General features: G+C 38.0%; 1 protein-coding gene across 1 annotated transcript in view; it reads left to right on the plus strand.

Moving 5' to 3' along the window:
• Positions 1 to 993: 993 nt before the first annotated feature.
• Positions 994 to 6,493, plus strand: part of EXT2 (exostosin glycosyltransferase 2) — a 70,967-nt gene continuing 65,467 nt past the window's right edge. The window contains exon 1 of the mRNA XM_015831713.2: positions 994 to 1,055. The gene's annotated coding sequence lies outside the window, so the exon portion shown is untranslated. The remainder of the gene's footprint in view (positions 1,056 to 6,493) is intronic.

Consider the following 6,493-nt stretch of genomic DNA (forward strand, 5'->3'; position numbering starts at 1 on the left):
TCTCAATTCCTGGCAAATAGATGGGGAAGAAATGGAGGTAGTGACAGATTTTATTTTCCTGGGCTCCAAGATCACCGCAGATGGGGACTGCAGCCAAGAAATTAAAAGACGCTTGCTCCTGGGGAAGAAAGCTATGGCAAATCTAGACAGCATACTAAAAAGCAGAGACATCACCCTGCCAACAAAAGTGCGTATAGTCAAGGCCATGGTTTTCCCAGTTGCAATGTATGGATGTGAAAGTTGGACCATAAGAAAGGCTGAGTGCCAAAGAATTGAGGGTTTTGAACTATGGTGCTGGAGAAGACTCCTGAGTCCCCTGGACTGCAAGGCAATCAAACTGGTCAGTCCTAGAGATCAACTTTGACTGCTCTTTAGAAGGCCAGATCCTGAAGTTGAAGTACTTTGGCCACCTAATGAGAAGGAAGGACTCACTGGAGAAGAGCCTAATGCTGGGAAAGATTGAGGGCAATAGAAGAAGGGGACGACAGAGAATGAGGTGGCTGGATGGAGTCACTGAAGCAGTAGGCGTGAGCTTAAATGGACTCCAGAAGACGGTAGAGAACAGGAAGGCCTGGAGGAACGTTGTCCATGGGGTCGCGATGGGTCGGACACGACTTCGCAATTAACAACAACAACAACAAGAGCCCTACATGGCACAAACCACAGGTTAGCTTAGAAACCGCCTGCTCCAGATAAGAGTTTGTCTCTTCTGGGTGATCACTAAACTCAAAATCACATCTTCATTTTAGTAGTCCCGATATTTGGAACATTTGCCGCCAAAAGCACAATTGCACTTTGTGTACACACAAGCAGATGTCATGCCATATGTGGTCGGGAAGCGCAATCCAGCTGTTTCCGATATATGTAAGAGCAGCCGGGGTTCCAGGGCTCGAGACGGAGCCGCTCGCGGGGAATTGAATGCGCGCAGGAAATAACGTCATGCTCAACCGGAAGCCGGAAGCGCCGGCCGTGGCTGGCGAAGACGGAGGGGGGTCGAGGGGGACGTCTGCCCATCGCGGTCCCCTCCGCCGAACCGCCGGGCGGAAGGTCCGCAGGTGAGAGGAGTATCCCTGGCGACTCGAGGTTGTTCCGGCCTGGCTCTTGCGGAGGGTGCTTCTAACCCGGTTTCTCAGAGGTTGGGAGAGAGGTCTGGTGTAGGCAGGCATCGGGTGCCCAAGAGCAGCGAGAGGTGAAATGCTCCCACTTCTCCTCCTTCGAGACCCCGAAACCGCCCTGCATGTTGTCGGCTTCTGCATGGTAGAGTGGTTGTTTTGAAATACTCGATTTCTTCCCTGCGAATGCCTTCACCCATTTTCTTCCTCCAGCACTTCTTGGTGCTTCTCTGACAAAGCGGATAAAATCAGTTCATAATAAATAACTCTCTGTTCTGGGGACGGTAGTTAAGCCTCATATCACTAATAGCACTGATTAGCAAAGAGTATGAGAACCCCACTTTAATGCAAGGGGAGAGTTTGAGATTGATCACGAAGGTAGAAAAACTAATAAAGATGGATAAAGCCAACCAGCCGGCATTTGTGTGTGTATTACCTTTTTTTAATTAGCTTTATTTGTGTAACAAACCATTGAACTGTTGTTAACAAATGAATGGCTTTGTTTAACATGCTAAGCAACGCCAAAAATCACATTAGGGCTTAAAGTGATGGCCTGGCTAATACAGCATGCTAAATTTTATAATATTGTGCTTGGCGTAGTTTTTTAGCCCTTGTTGTTGAAAGATTATAGTTAACGGTTTAGCATGTTGTGTGGATCCAACTATTGAATTCAAATGGCTTAATGTTGAGTGTTTGAAAGTGAAGCCTTGAATTATAAATATGTAAGTTTGTGCCAAATGTGTTTGTTCCAACAAATCCCAATTGTTCCAGTCCTACCATACATGGTTCATACCACTTTCATCCTAAATTTCCAGATTAAGGTCTGAAATCCTTGAATGTCTATGCTTGCATTATCCTAACATGTTCTATGAACCAATTCTTTGTGGTTAGTTATAACATAGTCTATGAATCAGAACATTAGGTTAATTTGGTAGGCCATGGTTAAATTACTTATAGCAGTGTTATTCAACCTTGCAAATTTAAGACAAGGTAGACTTCAACTCCAGAATTCTGTGCTGGCTGAAGAATTCTGGAAGTTGAAGTCCACACCTCTTCAAAGCTGTGGAGGTTGAGAAACATTGACTTATAGTGAAACATGATATGCAAACAAAAGCTGTAAATCCTTCATTCTAAATATAACTGTCTGGTACTGGAAATTGCAGAAGTAGTCACTGACCGAGTTTCAGTTGATTTCTCCACTAAGTCTTTGCTGATATTGAAATAATTTAACAGTTTTAACAACAGTAAAATTCTTTTACAATGTCTATAATTTGGTTGATGCAGAATTCCACTGCTATGGAACTACACAATCAGCTATATAGAGATTATTAATCATTTGTAAATTTACTGATATAGAAGAAAACCTCTCAAGCTTCCTCCTTCCGTTATATATTCAAGATGGACAGTATTTAATATTTATTTGTTATGTATATGCAGGTGTGTGGGTCTATACATATGTTGTATATAGTATGTTTTTAGGGTGTGTCATGTATGTGTTTCACTTTGAGACCGGGCAATTAAATTTCATTTTTTATGTGTGCCGTTGTGCCCACAGTAAAAAAAATGACAATAAAGGTTATCTTATCTTATTTTATCTTATCTTATCTTATCTATCTTACCTTTTTCCTTCTGGTTTTATACCTATCTAATAATATATAGATGATTAAGTACTTCCTTGACAGTATAGTTGGAGGAAGAAAATATATTCCTTAGCAAATTAAGATTTGTCTCAGATATCTGATCTTAATATGAAACCTGCTTATTCTACTGTGTATGTGAATGAGAGAATGGGAGAGTAGTTTCATTATTATGTTAAGATTTATAGCAGTGGTGGAATTCTAATATGTGAACAACCGGTTCTCTGTGTGGATGCCACTTCCGAAAATCCATTCTGGGCCTGGGCAGCAAAAAATTAGCTACCAGTTCTGCCGAACTGGTGTGAACTGGCTGAATCCCACCACTGATTTATAGTGGCAGTATATTAACTATTCAACTGTTTTCATGAAAAAAATATTGACAAGATCAAGGAGCTTTCTGGAGAAATTCTATACCATATTAATTAATAGAGGTAGTGATTCTGTTTTATAATTCATTTGATAACAGATTGCAATTTTTTTTAAAGGTAGGTAGAAATATGATTTAAAATTATTTATTAGCATGAGCAAGTATCTGCAGTAATTCTACTTTGGATATGTTGAAATTACGGGTGGTTTAGAAATTACCCTATGTATCATGGAATTGTTTATTTTTGAAATAAATATATAAAAATGTACTAGTTATTTATGGAGCTCCTTATTAATGGATGCACATTATGTTCATTTGACAAGTTTTTAGAAAAACCACTTTTAACAAAAAGTTGGGAACCATCTTGTCTGGAAAGTTGAGTAGCAAATGTCTTTTAGGCTTTTCTTATAACGTATTTCTCATTTATGTATACGATTTTACATAAATCTTATTTAAAATTTATTTTCATTGTCTTTTGGGGGCAATTATACATAGTTCTGGTCTGTGTCTGCAATGAAAATTTGATGGTTGTTGGAACTATCTAAGTAGTTCTTTTATTCCCCCAGTGTGTGGTAAATTGAAAATTCTTGGGAAGAGAATAGAGTTTACCACAAGTAATTACAGTGTATTTAATTGAGTATAATTAGAGAGTCTTAATTCAAAGCATGAATATTTCCTAATTTTAAAAAATGGCAATACTCAAAATAAAAAAAAATCCTAAGTTTTTATTTTATTGCAAACCATTATTGAAATGTTAAATAAAATAAATAGAAATATAACTGGGAAAATGTAATGGTTTGTGAGTTAATTTTATTACTTGGATATATTTAGAGAAGACATCTGTTTCAGCCCCTGAATATATTGTACAAAATGTTCCCCATATGGTCTACTCATTCAGCTCTTCGGCTTTGCCGTTTTGTATTTGAAGGTCACTTTGTCATCTAGTGCCTGTTTTTAAATACAAATTTTCATGCATCATATTGGAAAGATTTGTACAACATAATACTTCTGTTACCACCTTTACCATTCAAATGAGAATCACAAGTCAAACTTTTGCTTATATACTTTGGGAAAATATTACTTAATTGTGTTGGTATCCTGCTTCAACGAGATAAATTCAACATGTGTACAACTTATAGTTGGAAAAAACAGTTTTCAGGTAAGTGAAGCCTGAAAAATATTTGTAGGTTGGGCTTCATATCTTACCTAAAACTAAAACAATTTGTTTTTCTTAAGTGGCTAAAATTCAAAACCTTTCGAAATGTCCTTAGCCTTTCCAATGTTTATATCCAGTTGTTTAGCGTTGTACTGTGTTGTGTGCAAATTCCTTAAATCTTCCCTTTTCACCTCTGTAAATTGAGTTTCACCAAACAGCCATAATAACTCCACAACACGTAGGCTACTTGTATGCTAACAGAATAACAGAGTTGAAAGGGACTTGGAGGTCTTCTGGTCAAACCTCCTGCTTAAGCAGGAAACCCTAAACCATTTCAGACAAATGGTTGTACAGTCTCTTCTTAAAAACCTCCAGGGTTGGAACATATACAACTTCTGGAGGCAGGTTGTTCCACTGATTAATTGTTCTTACTGTCAGGAAATATCTCCTTAGTTCTAGGTTGGTTCTCTCCTTAATTAGTTTCCCTCCATTGCTTCTTGTCCTGCCTTCAGGTGCTTTGGAGAATTGGTTGACTCCCTCATCTTTGTGGCAACCCCTGAGATATTAGAACACTGCTATCATGTCACCCCTAGTCATTCTTTTCCTTAAACTAGACATACCCAATTCCTGCAATCATTCTTTATATATTTTAGCCTCCAGTCCCCTAATCATCTTTGTTGTTTTTCTCTGCCCTCTTTCTAGAGACTCAACATCTTTTTTACATCATGGCGATCAAAACAGGATGCAGTATTCCAAGTGTGGTCTTACCAAGGCATTATAAAGTGGTATTAACACTTCACGTGATCTTGATTCTATTCCTCTATTAATGCAGCCTAGGATTGCATTGGCTTTTTTGGCAGCTGCAGCACACTGCTAGCTCATATTTAAGTGATCGTCCACTAAGACTCCGAGATCCCTCTTGCAGTTATTACTGTGCAATTATTTTTTCTTGCCTAAATGTAAAAAACTTATTTTTATCTAGAGTTGCTTCCAAAGTTCTTCCATCATTATTTCTGCAACCTGAGTAAGACTGACTAAATATAATAGCATCCTTTCCTGCAGTAATACACACACAGACACACTGAGACTCAACATCTTTTTTATATCATGTTGACCAAAACTGGATGCACTATTCCAAGTGTGGTGTTATCAAGGCATTATAAAGTGGCATTAACACTTCATATAATCTTGGTTCTATCTCTCTGTTAACCAGCCTAGGACTGCTTCAGATGTAATAATTGTGAAGTCTGAGGATGTGAATAAGGTTCTCTACAGTATGAGCTCCACCTCTTGCGATCTCAGGTAGTCTTCAACTTAACAGTCATTCATTTAGTGATTGTTCAAAGTTATAATGGCACTGAAAAAAGTGTCTTTTGACCATTTTTTACATTTATTATCATTGCAGCATCCCTATGGTCACGTGATCAAATTTGGGCACTGGCAAGTAGCATATATTTTTGACAGTTGCACTGTCCTGGGATCACATGGTAACCTTCCCAGATGGTTGCAAAAAGCAAAGTCAATGGGGGAAGCCAGATTCATTTAATGACCACATGATTCAGTTAACAATTCCAGCAAAAAAAGTTGTAAAATGGGGCAAAACTCACTTAACAACTGCATTGCTTAGCAACAAAAACTTTGGGCTCAATTGCGACTGTAAATCAAGGACTACCTATAGATCCATATGCCTCTTAGCCATTCCTTCACACAGAGAAGAGGTTACCTAAATGGATTTGAGTGATAATTCTTTAAATGAAGGAGTAGCTCCCACTATCTTGAAGAAAGCAATGGTGTGTCCTCTCCTGTAAAAATAAATAATGTGCTGTTTGTGTTGTATAGCTTTCACCTACTGAAGTTTCCAGTCAAAGTGAGTAAGGAAGCTAGATGATTCCCACAGTCTTAGAACTATTCCTTCAGAGAGAATAACAGATTATGAATTGATAATTTATAAACTGTGTAGAGTCTCTGCATGAGAGGGATACAAATTTTGCAATAAATGTAAAATAATAAATCATCCTGGCCACATGGGAAGATATCTTTTGTGTCACTTAAATTTAACTGAAATGGCTTATATAAGTACAAAACTATTTTTAGTTCAATATAACTGTATGAATAATGTACGCTGAGATTATACTTTTAAGCAGGTAGTCTTGACTCAGACTTTAGCTTGGCCATACATTTGCAATGTGATTTTGAGAAGGTTGCTATATATCAGCCTTGA

This window comes from Protobothrops mucrosquamatus, unplaced genomic scaffold, assembly GCF_001527695.2.
Source record: "Protobothrops mucrosquamatus isolate PMUCROS unplaced genomic scaffold, P.Mucros_1.0 scaffold_277, whole genome shotgun sequence".
NCBI lineage: Eukaryota > Metazoa > Chordata > Lepidosauria > Squamata > Viperidae > Protobothrops > Protobothrops mucrosquamatus.